Below are 18711 nucleotides of genomic sequence, written 5' to 3'. Positions count from 1 at the left end.
TGATATCAGGCTAGGACTGCAAGCTGTTCTGATGTTTGGCATAAGGACAGGTAACTGCTTTTTATTTCATAAAAACACTGCTGTCACTCGAAACCCACTGTAACTACAGATAGCGACTGCTGTGAGAACTGACCTATTTCTTACGTTCTTTGGACACAAACCATTACGGTGCATCAGATAACTAGGTTTGCAGTAATCAGCCATGCCTAACTGCTACACAATTATTACACAACTCTACTTCCATCCTCTCCCTCATGTTCCACCACTTAGTGTGAAAATGAGTTCTCCTATCCTTCCGATTTAATTCATTTTAAAACCTAGTAGTGCCCCTACATTTGCTCCTACTGTTCCTTTTCAGGATAACCCCAAAATCCTACCTTCTATGACCTGATGCACCACCAAGTATTCCTTGTTTTGTCTCTGTTTCAAGTTAAACACATTCAGGGGCATCAGCCTGACCCCAGATTAAGTAAAAAGAAGTTATGTCTTACCATAATGTTCCATTTGTATTGTTGATCCTCGTTCAGTCATTACGTATGGGTATCGGTTCCGAGGCCGGCCATCTTCCAAGCTTGCGTCAGCTACAAACTCTCGAGCAAAAACTCTTACCCAGAATTCCCATCTCCCTGTTACCTCAGATTGAGTTTGCAAGTCAAAGAAGGTAGAGGCTACCTCTGGTCAAATGACCTAAAAGAACTGGATGGTGAGATCCACTAGAAGCCACAGGAGGGGGAAGGAGGGAGGGTCGTAATGACTGAACGAGGATCAACAATATAGATGGAATGTTATGGTAAGACATAACTTTTTTATCTGATATTGTTAATCCTCGTTCATTCCTTACGTATGGGACAGAGTCCCCAGCTACCTCTATTCCTGGGAGGCTCCCATGGAAGGACATTTCTGAGCACCACAGAACCAAAAGATGCTCTTCCCCTGGAGGCCAAATCCAATTTGTAATGATTGATGAAGGTATGAGGCATAGCCCAAGTTGCAGCTGCACAGATGTCATGTAAAGAAACTCTGGCATGGAAGGCAGCAGAAGTTGCCACCAACCTTGTCATATGAGCCTTGATGGTAGTCGGCAGTGGAATATTACGTTGTGTATAAATGAAGGTCACAAGGTCTTTCAACCATCTAGCCAATGTGACCTTAGGAATAGCACATCCTAATCTAGGTCCAGAATAGGCCAAAAATAACTGGTCTGATTTACGAGAAGCCTTAGTCCTGTTCAAGTAGAAGCGAATTTGCCTGTGAATATCTAGGGTATGTAGGCAATACTTGTTTGAATGATTGGGGAAGAAAACTGGCAATTCAATGGTTTGATTAATGGTCATTTCAGAGATCACTTTTGGCAGAAAGGAAGGATTAGTTCTCAAAGGCACTCTATCTCTATGAAAAATCAAGTATGGACTCTTTATGCATAAGGCTTGAAGCTCAGAGATACGTCTGGCACAGGTAATGGCGACCAAGAACAAGGTTTTCCATGACAAATATTTGAGGTCGCATGAAGAAGCTGGTTCGAAAGGTGGCATTGTCAGAGCTTGTAGAATTAATGACAGGTCCCATGGTTGAATAGGTTCTCTAAAAGGGGGCTTCAGATGATTCACACCTTTTATGAAGGTCTTGCATAATTTGTGTGACATAAGAGAGGAGTCTTGGACACCCTCATGGAATTAGATATTGCAGCCAAATTAACTCTAATGGTAGAGGCCGACAGACCCGATTTAAATAGATCGGCTAGATACTCTAGTACTATCGACACTGGTGATGAAAAGGGATCTACTTGCTTTTTTTTTCAGCCAACAGGTAAATCTTTTCCACTTGCTTAGATAAGTAATTCTAGTGGAAGACTTATGAGATACAATAAGAATGTCCCGTACTGGTAAAGGAAGATCATTCTGCCTGACAATCAAGGGAATTGGAGGAGCCAAGCTGTGAGCTTCAGGCTGTCCAAGTTGGGATGAATCAGATTCTGCAGATGGGAGATCAACCCCGGGGTTGGATGGAGAATCCATGGTTGATCTAGCAGGTGAGGCCAAAGGAAGGGGAACCAAATCTGACGAGGCCAATATGGTGCTATGAGGATCACCTTTCTCTTCAACCGACGGGCTTTCTTCAGAAACTGGGGAATGGGGAGAAGAGGTGGAAAGGAATAAAGAAGACCCGAGGGCCAATCGTGGACTAGAGCGTCCCTGGATGACTGTCCCAGAAGGGGAATCAGGGAGAAGTACTTGCTGTATTTGTAATTGGTCGGGGATGCAAAGAGGTCGCAGCAAGGACGGCCCCAGTAGTGGAAGATCTCCGCCGCTATCAAGGGATTCAGGGACCACTCATGAGGTTGTAGAATGCACCTGCTGAGTCTGTCTGCTGTCATGCTGGAACTCTCAGGAATGTGCATTGTTAGAAGAAAACGGTTGGTAGCCATCGCCCATTGCCATATCCTCATGGTCTCTCGACAAAGGGGGTAAGATGTGGTTCTGCCCTGTTTGTTGATGTACCAGATCACCGCCATGTTGTCTGACTGTATTGCAATAGTCCCAGACAGCAGCAGGGGATGGAATGCTTGCAATGCCAGAAGCACCGCCCTCAGCTCTAGAACATTTATATGCAATTGGGCCTCCAATTTGGACCAAGTGCCTTGGACTGTCTGACCCTGACATAGCCCCACCCCATCAGGAGGCATCCGTGGTCACTGTAGCCTTGGGCTGCTGGGGGGAGAAGGGGCGAGACCATTGTGACGGGTTGTGGGTCATCCACCAATTTAAATCCTGTTTGCACCTGTGAGTTACTCGAATCTTGGCTGCAAGAGGATGCTGAAAGGGATACCATTGGGTGAGCAGTAGCCATTGTAAAAGCCTCATGTGAAACCTGGCCAGGGGGACAATGGTGATGGAGGCTGCCATGGAATCCAACAGCTGTAAAACAGAGTGTGCTCTGGATTTCTCCCTTGCAAGAATTGGGATCAGTTGTTGCTTTATCCTTAGAATTATGTGCTCTGGAATGGATGCTCTGCAATTCTTTGTATCCAATATGACCCCTATTAATTCTGTGGAATGATATGGGGTGAGATTGGATTTTTGCCAGTTTATGGTTATGCCTAGCCTTTCTGCAGCGAGGAGAGAGTATGCCAGGGTTTCTTCCAATAGATGTCTGGTGGGGGTAGAGATGAGTCAGTCATCTAGGTATGGAAACACCTGGAATCCTTGTAGTCGCAAGTGAGCTGTGATGACTGCCATGCACTTTGTGAACACTCTGGGGGCTGTAGAGAGTCCGAAGGGCAGTACTCTCCCGCACGGAAGTGCAGAAATCTTCTTGATGGCCTGTCAGCTTTTATGTGGTAGTACGCATCTTGAAGATCTATCGAGCACATCCAATCGTCTTTTTCCAAAAGCGGGAGGATAGACTGTATTGTGACCATCCGGAATTTTTGTACTCTTACAAACTTGTTCAATACACTGAGATCCAAAATTGGTCTCCAGTCCCCGGTTTTCTTTGGCACCAAAAATAGTCTTGAGTAGAATCCGGATCCTATCTGGTCTGGAGGGACTATTTGGATGACTCTTTTTCTTAGCAGCTTTGCTATCTCTAGTGCTGCTTCTTCCTTTGACTGGGTGGAATGTCGGGTAAGTTTGTTGGGGGGCAGGACAAAGATCGAAGGGATATGTTAACCTCTGGTTATTATCCTTTGTACCCAAGAGTCGGTGGTGATGGTTAGCCAGGCAGAAGGGTACAAGGAGAAATGACCCCCAACCACCTCCACAGGAGTCGGGCCACTCTTCAGGAGCACTGATAGGATTGACCAGGAAGAGTTCCTGGAACCCTGGTTATGCAGACCCCCTCTGCCCCGAAAAGGGCATCTTCCCTGTGAGTTTCCCCCTCTGCCTCTAGGGGAGAACTCAACCTGTGTGTCACGGAAAGGACCCTGAGACTTTTTGTACCATATCTTCCCACTCTTCTGGTTTCTGGAGAAAGCACGTTGAGGGGAAGAATAACAGACACCCACGGCAGAAAGGGTCTTACCATCCTGTTCACATCTGGCCTGCGTGCTTTTAGCTTTAAGTCCAAACAATGAAGAGGCTTCAATGGGAGCATTGAGAAAGGAAGCCTTGAAGGGTCCTGCGAAATTACATAAGCGCATCCAGGCGTGCCGTCTCAAAACAAAGCCTAAACTTGCCACTCTAGCTGCTCCTTCTGATGTGTGATGTGTGAGACATCAGGCACATGGAGGAGTTTGATACCGATTCAATGGTAGCAAGCTGAGAAGCCACTTTGTCACAGTCCAATCAGACATGGCACCAGCAAAAGTTTCAGAGAGCTCAGATACTAAATCCCTTTGAAGCACGGTAAAGTGTGCCATATAATTCAGAGACCTGATTGCAAAGGTCGCTGATGCAAAAGTACGCTTCATTATTCTGTCCAGAGCCCGTGACTCTTTGTTGGGCGGATGGACAGTCTGGCTTTCTTCTTCCACCAGGTTCTTCTTGGTTGTGGCCACCACCACCAGTGCATCTACAGGAAGACCACTGGACCAATGGGGGTCAGTAGTAGGAGAGGACAAAATTATATCTGGCCTCCGGGGAATGGCCTCAACGGTGTCAGAAGCCTTCCACGCATGCTGCATGACGAGCCGGACCAGTTCGTCGGCAGGTGGAGTAACCCAGGAGGTAGGGGGCCAAGCGTGAAAGGCCTGCAGGAACATAGACTCTTTAGAGGTCGGGTTAGAGGGCTGCCAGTCACCTCTCTGTTTAAGGATTTCGAGGATATCACCAAAGGATACCTCAGAGGGTGAGCAAGGGGACCCTTCCCCATCATCAAAGTCTGTGTCTTCAGTAAGGGACTCCTCTGTGCTTCCTCTTGCACAAGCTTTTTCCATAAACTTCCTCACAGGGAGAAGCTGGGGAAGACAATGCAAAAGGGGTTTCCTGTGGGAGTACATCCTGAGGTCCTTGCACCTGGTGTCCGCTAGGAGCAACTTGTGTACACTGCGGTCCAGAGGAGGGTGGGGAGATTGACAGCATAGTACCGAAAGCAGATGCCAAAGCCTTCTCCATTAGTTAGAAGGCTGGTCGACCTGAAGAGGGATGAGTGCCCAGGACAGGGGTCACCCCTCCCCTAAATGGCTCAGCCTGCTGACTCGGAGTCCCTGGATAGCTGTGAAATACCAAATTACGTACGCCACACCTGACACCCTGGGTCATAGCAAAAATCTCCTGCCACAAAGGCAACTGCGGTTCCTTAGTGAGGTCCATAAAGGGAACCGCAGAGGGAAAGACTGTGCTATATCAAGGGGCTTCAAAGGCAATGAAGGAGGAGAATAAGTAGGAGTCTTTGGCAAAGGTGATCACCTCCCAAGGAAGGATAGGTCCTGGGGGGTGGGATACCTCTGGCCAAAAGCACTTGATCCACAAGACGCAACACGTCGTGTTCAGAGAGGCTTCTAGTGTTTTTCACGGACATGGCTGAGGGAGAGTCAGGTCTATCCACAGATGGGACAAGCTCGGTGCCCACCTCACCAATCTGCACTGAAAACAACGAGGCCATAAGAGACTGAACTACAGGTGTCTGCACCGAGGAAATCATCGGTACTGAAGTCATGGTCTGCACCGACAATAAGGTCGGTGCCAAAGTAGTTGTCAGTGCCGAGGCTGGGAGACCGAGAAAATTGGTGTCAATAAATGAGTTGTCGGTTCCGGGTAAGGTGTTGGAGCTGATGTGGTTACAGTCTGCGCCCACTGGATAGTCGGTGCCGGTAGAGAGGTCTGAACTGAGGAGCCCCTCGGTACCAATATGGTGAAGGGCATGCTAGTCGGTGCCAAAATCACAGATGGTGCCGATGGCTTCAGTGCTGAAAGTCTAGGCACCGAAAGCGCTGGAGCCGAAAGAGTCAGATCCGAAGTAGAAAGCTTAGCCTTCTTGGGTCTCAGTTGGTGGGAGTCCCCAGCTGGGGACGAAGGAAGAGATTTGGCCTTTGAATGATCATCAGTCTATTTCTTATGGGATCTTGGAGGGGTTGAAGCCTCCGACCCAGAAATAGCCTCTGAAAAAGGAGATTTGAGTAGCCCCTTTAGTAACAATTTATTTTTCCTCTCAATCAACATCCTGTTAGAGAAGTTCTTACAAATTCCACAGGGCAGATCAACTGATAAATGAGGCACACCCAAGCAATAGACACACAGAGAATGTGCATCTGAAGTAGGTAATTTATGGCCACAATCTGAACATCTGTTAAATCCTGGACTACCTTTTTTATCTGCCATGATAGGAAAGAAGGAAATCAGACAGAATACCAGCAATGGTACAAGAAATACCTGACGGTAACGAAGAAAAGGGGTCTACCAACGATGGTATAGAAGAAAATACCTTGCGGTAAAACAGATTGAAAAATTTCAAGAAGGGATAGTCGCTAAATGCGATAAAAGAGAAAACAATTTATAAACTTTTCTGAGAGAAAAGGTTGCTTTAGACTAATATGACAACAAAATATTATGCTTAGCTCAAGAGAAGTAGCTTGACACGACCGAATGGCGATGTGGCAAACGAAATCTGAGGTAACAGGGAGAGGGGAATTCTGGGTAAGTTTTAGCTCGAGAGTTTGTAGCTAACACGAGCTTGGAAGATGGCCGACTTGGTTCCGAGGTCGGAACCGATACCTATACGTAAGGAATGAATGAGGATTAACAATATCAGATCTCAAAATCCAGATGTTTGTTTAACAGTTTACTGAGTTTCCTATGTAATCTTCATATCATCATTCAAGACTGGTAACTAGAAAAACACATGCTATTTAATGCAGACTTTAGTTTTCCACAAAAAAGGAATAAATAAATCAATAAAACTCTGGCTTTCTGGAGACAAATGCTTCAGTCTATGAAGTCACGTGCCCCATCTGCCTCGACCATTGCCTGCCAAATTGGGTAGTATGACCTATCAATCACAATTAACAATCTCAGGTGTGTTCCTTTACAATCAAAATCATCTCCCTTAAGGAGCTTTTGCCTACTAATTCTAACAGTGTCATCTGCAAGCAGGCTTTGCCATGCCTCACAATCTACCCTTGATGGACAAGTAAAAATACTGATGAACACTAGGTCCAGCACCATATCATCAGATAACTCTATGCTCCCACTTTTGCCTACACTACTCTCATTTACAACCAGTTCATGACCCACCACTCCACCCACAGCCACAATTTATTCACTTTGGGCTCCTTATGTCTCCTGTGTGGCACTGATTTAAAAATAACAGATATATATTCTTACAGTACCAGAGTATTGTTGATCTATGAGAGGACCCCCTTCTTTGTATCATACATCTTTCGCCTACAATTCAACATTATTTCCACCAAAGCACCGACTGTTGGGCACATAATGATATTACACACTGAACTATAATGGTGAACTCAAGAATGTGAGCACACTGTCTGCAAATCAAGAAGAAACAAGTAAACTTTGACAGCTATAATGTTACAAGGATGTATAACTGTATGATCAGACAACTTGCTGCACAATGCAAAAGCAGTACTTGGATGGAGCACCCGCCCAAGCACAAGGTGAAAGATGGGCTGTACTTCTGGCCCAAGAAGAGTCAGCTAAAAGATCAACTAATATGATAACAATATTCCCATTATACCTAAAACTGGGGATCTTCCTCCTTGGGTATAGGACCATGATGAACCCCAAGCAGCAAAACTCCAAGAGAGGCAAAAAACAGAGGATGGCTGAGACATAAAGGCTCAAGAACACTGTGTCCTTCACCTAATTGGAAATACAGTGCTTGTTAACTGCCAGCCTTTCTTACCTGGAAAAAAGATATAACCTGATATTGTGGTGCCAATTCAGTGAGTGCAGGGCTCGCTCTCCTCTGCAAAGAAAATCAGGAAATGAATAGGTTAGTTCAAGAAAATCTTTACATCTCATTCATGAGAAAAAAGTGAATTGGTCTGGAAGGAGAAGCTCTACATTAAAGAAAAGATACTATTCCCTAGAAAAAAGGTCATGAAGTTCTTAAGATCTGTGGACAGACACCAAGGCCATTAGAAAAAGTTCTGTTCAAGAGACAAACTTCATAGCCACTGAATGAACAGGTTTGAACAAGGACACTCATGTCAGCCAGTCATTAAGGTCCAGGTTCCAATAAAGAAAGTTCTTCAAAGGAGAGTTGAAATGCAAACCTCGGCATATGGTCAGGATGGGTAGGAACAGCTGATACATACATCATGACTTATGAATAACCAAGATAAAAATCACACAGGTTTCCTGAAGTAAGTGCAGCCACATGTGTATCAACCAAATGGGAAGGTAAAGGATGTTCTTTTCATAGAGGAATGTCTTTTTTTCATAAGTGAATATTAGGCTAACTGTCCTAAGGGGACATTTTCAGCCTAGTGAATAACAGAGGTCAGAATCAAACCCTATACCTTCTGTCTATGAGGTGAAGTCTTTAACCATTATGTCTACCCCCCTCCCATAGTTCACAGTTCATAGGCAATTCCTTCCATTTAGGGTCGCCAACCATCATGGATTTTCCAGGACGATTGGTTTAATTGTAGGACTATTTTGTTGATGTGTGTTTTCACCGAGATTATAAATTGTAGGTTACATCTGATTTTGAATATGCAGAGAGCTTATTAGTGGGGGTGTTACTAGTGTAGAACCATTTTACTGACAGCTATATGCCCTTACAACACATTATAACACAGGCACTGTCCAGTACACAAAAAGTCCTGGATTTGAGGTTTGACAGAGAATCGACTGAATTTTTACATTTTATTATCGGTATAGGGCACAGTATACTTGCTGCACTGCCATTCACAACATGCCGTAAATATGATAACCTAGGCATTTGCCTAGGACCGGTGCTGGTAGGGGGAGGGGGCAGCCTCTGGCAATAACAGAAAAAAGAAACATGAATCTTGATTACCCTGTGTGCGAACTGCATAAATAATTAGATAGAAATACATATTTTACAGCAGATATGAGACAGTTTTGTATGCTACAAAACTGTCACAAAACTGCTCTAAAACATGCATTTTATAATGCAAAATTACACAATTTTCCCAGGGGTGATAATCCTGGACCCCCCCCCCCCCCAAAAAAAATTTTCTTCACGCCTTCAGCGCTTTGCTGGCAGCTTCAATAACCTCTGACATCCCAAGTGAAAGATTCAACAAGTTCACAAGGTGAATGACAGAAACCAGGCTTTGACGTGTGAGCAACTGCAACTTTCTTTCTTTCTTTACTTGCTAAGCTACCTTTTATTATTAGGATGCTTACCCTAATAGTCTACAATCTCAACAGGAAAAAAGTGTCTTTTACCTCCCAAGGACTCAGCAACCACAAAGGAAACAATTGAGTGTAAATAGATTGTAGAGTCTTCCACGAACCACACAAAATCCTGAGTAAAATTCCACACGCTTTATTAAGAAAATATAAAGGAAGATGAGCGCTTTCGCGTGCTGCCTGCACGCTTCATCAGATCTAACATAATGAATTATTCAAATCCTTATATACAAAAATATACAATTCAATTGGTTTAATTAGTCAATTAACTACTTAACATTCAATGATCATTCATTTAAAGTGACAAGTGCAATAGCGCTCAACCTGTTTGCTAACAAAGCCAATAGGAATGCATTTAAATACGCTTTATATTCAGACTTAAATAAGGGGAATCAAACACGTTGCTAATACATTGCCTTCATAAATATATGTTGAAAATTTTTTGTATATAATTATGCAAAAACATGATCGATATGGTGATAACATATATCTAAACACATAAACTATTAAATGAACTCTTTAAAACCTTGTAAAACGTCATATTGCTAATAAACTAGAAATTTTGTATAGCAACAATATTGTCGCTGTTAAAACTATTTGCTGGCTATTTAAAATTATTACAATCAACTTTATCTCTATTTAGGAATGTAATATGAAATACTAGATGCTGTCAACATGCATTGGTAATAATATATCATGTTGCAGCCCAGCAATATAAAATCGATACTTAATCAATAGGATAAAAAAAATTCATTTTATACAATTAAAATTCATAGAATAATATGCAAAATATATGTATTCCTTAAATATATTAATATAAAACTCATATAATACGTTATTTTAATGTAATGCATAAATCAAAATTCATTAGAAGATGAAGGCATAAAGAACTAGATACATTACTAAATAAACAGACAGATAGATGAATGAATTGCATGAGCTGCAAGAAAAGCTGAAAAACACACTAAAAAACAATGACATGAGTGTATACTAAACTGTCTGAATTGTTGAATATTGTGAATGTGGAGGCAGTGAGGACTTATTTAACTTAACTGGCCTCTAAAACAGGTCTCTGAGAGATATGTTGATTTAGACCTGGTGGTATATGTGCCCTGGTCCTAAAAATCCAACTGCAACTGCAACTTTCTTTCTTTATTTACTTGCTAAGCTACCTTTTATTATTAGGATGCTTACCCTAATAGTCTACAATCTGTAATTCACACTAAAAATGAGATCCGGCCAGCTCTCGCAATTGAACTTTTGGCCTGTAATTAACCTCAATCATTGTTGAAATGTCAACTTTTCCTTTACTTACAATGTATAATATTTATATAATTCATATTTTTATTCTGTACTATGGTTTCATTATTGTAGCAAATCTCATTTTATCTTTTGTTATTGTATTTATATATCCTCTTTTCTTGAGATGTTTATTTGTAATGTATTATTGTTTATAATCCTGTAGCTTTTCTCACCGGGCTACCACTGAAAATGGGCTTTTACTGGCTCAGTGGACCTTTCCGGTAATAAAATGATAATAAATAAATAAATAAAGAAAGAAAAGTCTGCTATTATATATATATATATATATATATATATATATATATATATATATATATTTAGTTCCTCTTTATAATTGCAAAATAATGAAATCTGAATTTCAGTATTTCACGACCATACAGGCGAATTTTCAAAATGTCGAAAGTGCATAATCACGAATTTGAATATTTTGAATTTGCGGTTATGGCTCTACGTTATGTGATGTGCGCTGTTTGGCTTGGATGTTGTTCGCAGTGTATGGATTTACGTGGAATCTCAGGTAAGTGAGTGTTTTTAAGGGTTTTGGGTCGGAGTTTGAATGTATGTGAGATTGTTGGTAAGCTGTATATCTGGGTTAGGGTAGGAAGGTGACCGTATGAGTATGTAACTGCTGGATGTGTTGGTGCTTGTCTATGTGTGATGTGTGTGTGTGTGTGTGTGTGTGTGTGTGTGTGTGTGTGTGTGTGTGTGTGTGTGTGTGTGTGGGACTGTGGAGTTTCAGGGTGTGAGTGTACAGTCTTTTACTGTCTGTGCGATCTCAGAGTTAGTATATATAAGTAGGGAGGGTGTGGGGGCAAGCCCCCCCACATGAGGGGTGCAGGGGGGCTTGCCACCCTGCTTGTGTGTAGTGAAGATATGTGGATGTGTGGTGTTTTGTTTTTGTGTGTTTATTTGATTTGTAGTTTGGGTGTTGTAGTTTATGCTGTGTGTTCGGGATTTGTAGTTTCGGGATTGTGAAGGTTCTGTATTTGAAGATTTCACCTTTATGGTTGCAAAATACTAAAATTCGAGATTTCAGTATTTCGTGATTATAAAGGGGAACCATATATCCATATATATATATATATATATATATATATATATGTGTGTGTGTGTGTGTGTGTGTGTGTGTGTGTAGATCTATATATAGATATATGTGTAGATATATATATATATATATATATATATATATATATATATATATATGAAACTATGTCATATATGCACACTACAATACATACACCATGTAAGCTCATTCACATTTACAAAACATTTAGCATTACTTTACACTGTATGCACACTGACAATTTTACATCTCCTGAAAATTCATGATTATTTTACAGCGTGTGTGTGTGTGTGTGTGTGTGTGTGTGTGTGTGTGTATGTATATATATATATATATATATATATATATATGAATTTACATTTTAATTACAGTATATAGACAGCAAACAAGGCACATGAATATTTTGACCAATTTAAAATTCACTTGAAATCTACAACCAAGAGAAAAAAAGTGTGAACATTTTTACGATATTAGATTGGTTTGACTGCATAAGGAAGGGGCTTTCATAACAGAGTTGGTTTAATTCTAGGACTATTTTGCTGATGTGTGTTTTCACCGAGATTTTAAGTTGTAGGTTGCATCTGATTTTGAATACGCAGAGAGCTTAGTAGTGGGGGTGTTACTAGTGTAGGACCATTTTACTGACATTTATGTTTTCTGTGAGATTTTAAATTATAGATGGGATATTTTTGATATCTGTTGGAATTCAGTTCCACAGTTTAGCAACACATACAGAGCACAGATGGTCATTATCTTTATTTGTAGATTTCTGAGTTTATGTCACATGTTGGTTTGGTGAACACAGTTCTCTGTAGGATGAGTGCCAATTCAATGACTGGCTGGTGGCAAAGCATCTCTGGGGTAAAGAGGATGTTGTGAGTCTTAAGGTGAATGAAGGCAGCTTCAACCATCTAAAGAACTGAAGTAAAAGACAGTGATGAGTTTGATTAATTTTGTTTAAAACTGTAAACTTTGCAATTTTATAACAAGATTTCTCCAGTTTGCATATCTAAGAAGACCTTAAGTTAGTTAAAATTAATGAAGCACACAGAAGACTACGGAGCAGAAAGTTCTACTCTAACACCTACTGTTATTTGCTGATGACCTAGTGGCTCATCAATCCAGTGTACACCTTGCATTCAGTGGCTGAGGTAACTTTCAGACCAATTTATTGTACTGTTGGTGAGGTCGAGTTCCTAGAATACAATAAAATGGGAAACTGCATTAAAATACTTTGGATAGGTCCAAAAATAGGGATGTGACGATTTTACCTTGACTTTTTCTTCCATTAATAGTTTATGAAGTTGATGTTTTTTTTCTATGCTACAGCCTTTCCTAAGACTGTACTGTGCAAGGGAAAGTAATGTTATCTGTTAGGTAGTTTATGAACTGTATGTGAACACATTTTTCATGTACTTTGAATACAGGGGACACAATGACTATATATATAGGTCTGTAACATACTACTTCAATAGATTAGCCACCTTTAAATAAAGGGGTAAAACAGAACAGTTTCCATTTTGGGGACTATAGCTTTTGGAACAAAGCGATTTATAAGCATAAACACTGGGCATGCAATGTCTTTTGCAACTATTTTGAGATATTCTACTGGTAGTTTATCATTTCCAAGTGAGGTTGGTTCAAGTTTTTGACTATTTTTTTATCGTGGTGTAGAAGTTGTGATAAACAAGAAGGTAGAAATGACACTGACCATGTCATATCCTTGCCTGTTATGTGCTGGTTTTATCAAGAGAGTTAACAACATTCATGGAGTATGAATTAAATCTGCATGCTGCACTGTAGTTTATTTTATCTGTGAAAGGGAGTGCCTGATTCTTTATCAGGCTGCATAACACTGACTTGATCAAAACTGTTGTGTGTTTTTACTGTCGTTTTCCTGTAGACTAGTACAGTAATTCTGCTTAGCCTTTCAAATGGTATTTTTAGTTAGGACACACAAATGCTGACATTGTCGCAGATGCCTTTTTTTTCCCTAAATACCAGTTTTCCCATGCTGTACCACTGGTCTGAATTAACTTGTCTTTTTCTACTGTGAGCCACGGTGCAGGTTTTGCTAGGACTCCTTTCCTACAATGAGATGCCAGAAAGTTTAATACGGAGAAGAAGGTTTTGTTGAAGTGATTTACTGCATCATTTAAGCCATATGTCACTCGGTGGATAGTCAGATGGCTCACAGATAGGACCCAGGAAGTTAGAATTGGAAAGTCCACCTCTACAAAGATACCAGTCACTAGCGTGGTCCATTAGAGATTGGTCCTGGAACAGCCCCCTATTAGCATCTGATTCTCTGCAGTTAAGGCCAGTGTCAAGGGCCTCTAACTGACCACATCTGCAGACAACTGCAAAATGGGAAGTCATAGAATCTCCTGCTGACATTAATGTTCTCCAAGAAGGGCTGACAGAACAAATAACTGGTGACAGAGCCATGGACTGAAACTAAAATCCAAGAAATGCATAACAATATCCTTTGAGAAGTCAGTCAGTCTTGGTAATAACCATATTCAAAACACAATCCTAAAGAGTCGACCCAGTAGTCAGGGATTTGAAAACACACAGACAGCAATCTAGCCTTCAGCCATTATGTGTCTATGGTAGTAGAAAGTCATTCTATATTGTGCAACGTATAAACAAAGGTATCGTACCTAGGTGCAAGAATATTAAGTTCCATTGCATTCATCAGATCTGTTGTTGAGCATAATGCAGCCTTTGGTAAGTACCTAATCAAGCACATCCAACAACTGAAATGTCCACAGAGATTCCTCACTAAAAGAATGCAGGACTTAAATAACATGTCCTATGCAGAACATACCAAAGCTCTATACCTGTATTCTACCTCCTAAAGGCTGATGAGGGGAGATCTGTACCTGGCATACAATGCATCTTCAGACCCCACTCTGGACCTCCTTCACATCCACAAAACAAACAGCACCAGAATTAAGCATTCTAAAGACTTAAACCTTGCCTGTGATATAAATAGCCATGGAGCGTATTATTATGGATGTAATAAACAAGGACATAGGCAATCTCCAAGCACATGACTCCACCCAATTTGGATTCATCAGGGGGAGACCTTGCCTACTGAACCTGGTTGATTTCTTTGAGACTGCCACTAAGACCCTGGATGAGGGAAAGTCAGTACATACACCTTGAATTGGCCAAGGCCTTTGACACAATCCCCCACTCAGGCATCAGTGAAAAGCTAACACAACTTGGTATAAATCCTTATCTCATCAGGTGGGTGGCCAACTGGCTCACCAATAGGACCCACAAGTTCAAAATAGGCTATGACAGCAGACCTGTCACTAGTGGTGTTCCCCAGAGATCTGTCCTGGGACCCCCTACTGTTTGGCATCTACTTCTCAGAGGTCCAGGCAAAGACAAAGGGTCTGTGGCTGACCATGTTTGCGAATGACTGTAAATTGGGTGCAGTCTTTGACACCTCAAATGATGGCAAAAATACTGCAAGAGGGTCTTACAGCTATAAATAACTGGTGTCAAAATCATGGCCTTAAGTTAAATGCAAAAAAAAATGTATTATCATACCATTCGGCAAAAACATGGCCCCTACTAGTTACCACATCAATGGCAACCCACTACGCACACAACCTGCCGTGAGAGAACTGGGTAATCAGATTGACAAGAATCTCACATTCGACCATCATGTGGTGGCAGTGGTCTGAAAAGCCTTTTACTTGGTTCATGTCATAAGTAAAGGGATTGCATCCAGGAAAAAAGGAGGTTATTACCTCTCTGTACTCCTCCCTCATTAGGTCTATAATTGAGTATAATGCCCCGTTTGGTATGTACCTTTCCAAACACCTGCACCAACTGGAAAGGCCACAGACAGAATCCATGGCTTCTAACATCTGTCCTATGTGGATAGGCTCAAATAACTATCACTCCACTCGGTATCATACAGATTGTATAGAGGTGATCTGTGTCTCGCCTACAAGGCAATATTGGACTCTGCCCTACTGGAGATGCTCCATATTCGTAAGTCTAACTCCTCGCACATTACCTGCTCAACACATCTAAATCTAATATGCGACATCAACAAAACCTGCTGGAGAGATAGGTGTGTCTCCCAAAGGGTGCCCCATCTCTGGAATAGACTTCCCATACATATCAAACTAAATACCTCGCTGACCCTCTTCAAGTGCAACCTTGATGAGTGGATGGAAAACCACAAATTTGTCCTAGGAATTCTACCTTTGTCCCTCAATGACAGGGGTGACAGGTGCTGACTGAGGGTTTCTTTTTGGGGATAAACTCTTGGCTAGGCTTGTAAGAGCCCCAGGACCATTAGCCTAGTAACCTCCTATGACCCTATATGACCTGCTGGAGAGACAGGTATGCATGTGTTCCAGAGACTACCCCTTCTCTGGAATAGGCTTCCCATCCATGTGAGCACATTTCCTCCTTAACTCAATTCAAGTCTAACTTGGACAACTGGATGGGGAACAGGTTTCGTACCTATGTCTCTAATGGACACATGCAGCCTGTAAATGGTTCATTCTTCAGACCCCTGCTTGTAAATGTTTCATCTCCCAAGCCCCTCCTTACAATACCAAGGGTACCAGAACTTGTCAAACATTTGGAGTGCATGGCTGGTCTTAAAAATGCCCCAGTGACTGTTAGCCTAGTACACACCTATAATCCTATAAAACAAGAAGTTATGTACTCACCATAACGTTCGATGTATGTAGTCCATCTCGCCTCACATTCTTACCCATGGGTTCGGAGCTGAATATCGGCTCCGACTCGGCCGATTTTACTAGCTCGAAGTCTCTCATTGGCTGGGCCAAGTGGGTATCCCATGGTGCACTGCTTCATATCCCCAGTTCTAGTTTGCTGCGAAAATCATTTGTACTCCATACACACATCACATCATATAAAAAATAAACTAATCAAAGGGACTCTGTAGATGACAACCTAACCTCCAAATCCTCCAGGAAGGGGGAAGGTGGGAGGGTAAGTAAGAATGTGAGGTGAGATGGACTACATACATCGAACGTTATGGTGAGTACATAACTTCTTGATGTTATGTAGTCCTATCTCGCCTACATTCTGACCCGTGGGACAGCGTCCCTAGCACCTACATCCTGGGTGGCTCATAGGAAAATACTCCTGAGAACTGTGGAGCCAAAGGAAGACCTGCCCCTAGAGACCACATCCAATTTGTAATGAGAAACAAAAGTGTGAGGAGAAGCCCAAGTAGCTGCAGCACATATATCATCCATTGACAATCTAGCTTGATAGGCTGTGGATGTAGAAACAGCCCGAGTAGAATGTGCCTTGACTGGAAATGGCAGATTTTTACCTCCTGCCTGATAGATGAAAGAGATACAACTGGCTATCCATCTAGACAGCGTGACCTTGGATACCAGAGAACCCATTCAGTTTTCCGAAAAGGAGACAAAGAGTTGGTCAGATTTCCGGATATCTTTTGTCCGGTGTAGATAGAAGCGTAACTGCCTATGTACGTCCAATTGGTGAAATCTAAATTCTGCCTTGTTAGAAAAATGGGGGAAGAAAACAGGCAACTTAATGGACTGATTCATATTAGACACGGAAGCCACTTTAGGAAGGAACGAGGGGTTTGGTCTAAGACAGACCCTATCTTTATGGAAGATTAAATATGGGGGTTTGATGGAGAGGGCTTGAATTTCCGAAACCTGCCTCGCTGAATTGACTGCTGTTAAGAATGCTGTTTTCCATGTCAAGAATTTTAATTCACAGGTAGCTGTAGGCTCAAAAGGTGGTAAAGTAAGGGCTTGTAGAACAAAGTTGAGATCCCAGGGCATGATAGGTTCGGACACGGGGGGACGAAGCAACAGAGTACCTTTAAGGAACGCTTTGCATAGTCTGTGTGCCATGAGACTAGGTTCATTTGCTACGTGGAAATTAGATATCGCCGCCAGCTGAACTTTGATGGTGGCTGATGTGGACCCCTGATAGAAAAGCATAGACAAGAACTCCAGAACCTAATCTATTGGAGCTGTGTAAGGATCGAGGCCTCTAGTATGTGCCCAGATAGAGAACCTTTTTCATTTACTAGAATAAATCATTCTAGTGGATGGTTTATGAGAGGATGACAACATATGGACCACTTCCGGTGAAAAATTATGATGTCTGACTAATGATGGAAGTGGAGTAGCCAGGCTGCCAACCAGAGGGTCATCAGAGAGGGGTGGAACTGTCCCGACACGTGTGTCAGTAAATCTGGTTGAGGGTCCAGAATCCAAGGAGTGTCCACAATGTATGGTTGAAGAAAGGGGAACCAGACTTGGCGAGGCCAGTGTGGAGCAATCAGAATCATTCTGCTTCCCAAGGATTGTGCTTTCTGAATCACCCTTGACAGCAGGGGAAACGGAGGGAAAGCATAAAGCAGACCGGAGGGCCAATCGTGAACCAGAGCATCCCTGGGTGATTCCCCCTGTGAGAGGATCAGCATGAAGTAGTTGCTGCATTTCGCATTGAGAGGGCTGGCAAAAAGGTCGCAGCAAGGCTGACCCCATATGCTGAAGATTCGCTCTGCAACCAGGCGATTCAGGGACCACTCATAAGGCATCAGGATAGCTCTGCTTAGCCTGTCCGCTATTACGTTGGACTTCCCCGGAATGTGCGTTGCCACCAGAAACCATTGGGAAGCTATTGCCCAATGCCACACTCGCATAGCCTCTCTGCACAGAGTGTAAGACCGGGTTCCCCCTTGCTTGTTGAGATACCACACTACTGACATGTTGTCTGAGTGTATTGCAATTGTCCCTACAGGAAGAACCTCCTGAAGTGCCTGCAACACAAGAAGCACTGCTCTCATCTCCAGACCGTTTATATGCAAATGTATCTCGTGTTCCTGCCATGTGCCTTGGACTGTCCTGCCAAGATAATGCCGCCCCCACCCCATCTGGGAGGCGTCCATGGTCACCGTGGCAACAGGAACGAAGGGCTTTCTCCCGTTCAAATTGTTGGTGCACAGCCACCAACGGAGGTCCTGCTTGCACCTGTCCGTGAGTAAGATGGGATGAGATAGTGGGAGTCTTTGGA

General features: G+C 42.4%; 1 protein-coding gene across 3 annotated transcripts in view; it reads right to left on the bottom strand.

Annotated features, from left to right (window-relative positions):
• LOC122807151 (6-phosphofructo-2-kinase/fructose-2,6-bisphosphatase 4-like) overlaps nt 1–18711 on the bottom strand; it is an 877767-nt gene that overhangs the window by 282729 nt on the left and 576327 nt on the right. The gene's annotated exons all lie outside the window — the stretch shown is intronic.

This window comes from Protopterus annectens, chromosome 7.part0 (assembly GCF_019279795.1).
Source record: "Protopterus annectens isolate FY-2018-M chromosome 7.part0, PAN1.0, whole genome shotgun sequence".
Classification (NCBI taxonomy): domain Eukaryota; kingdom Metazoa; phylum Chordata; order Ceratodontiformes; family Protopteridae; genus Protopterus; species Protopterus annectens.
Note: the sequence above shows the minus strand (reverse complement) of the source record. Positions and strands in the feature narration are given on the sequence as shown.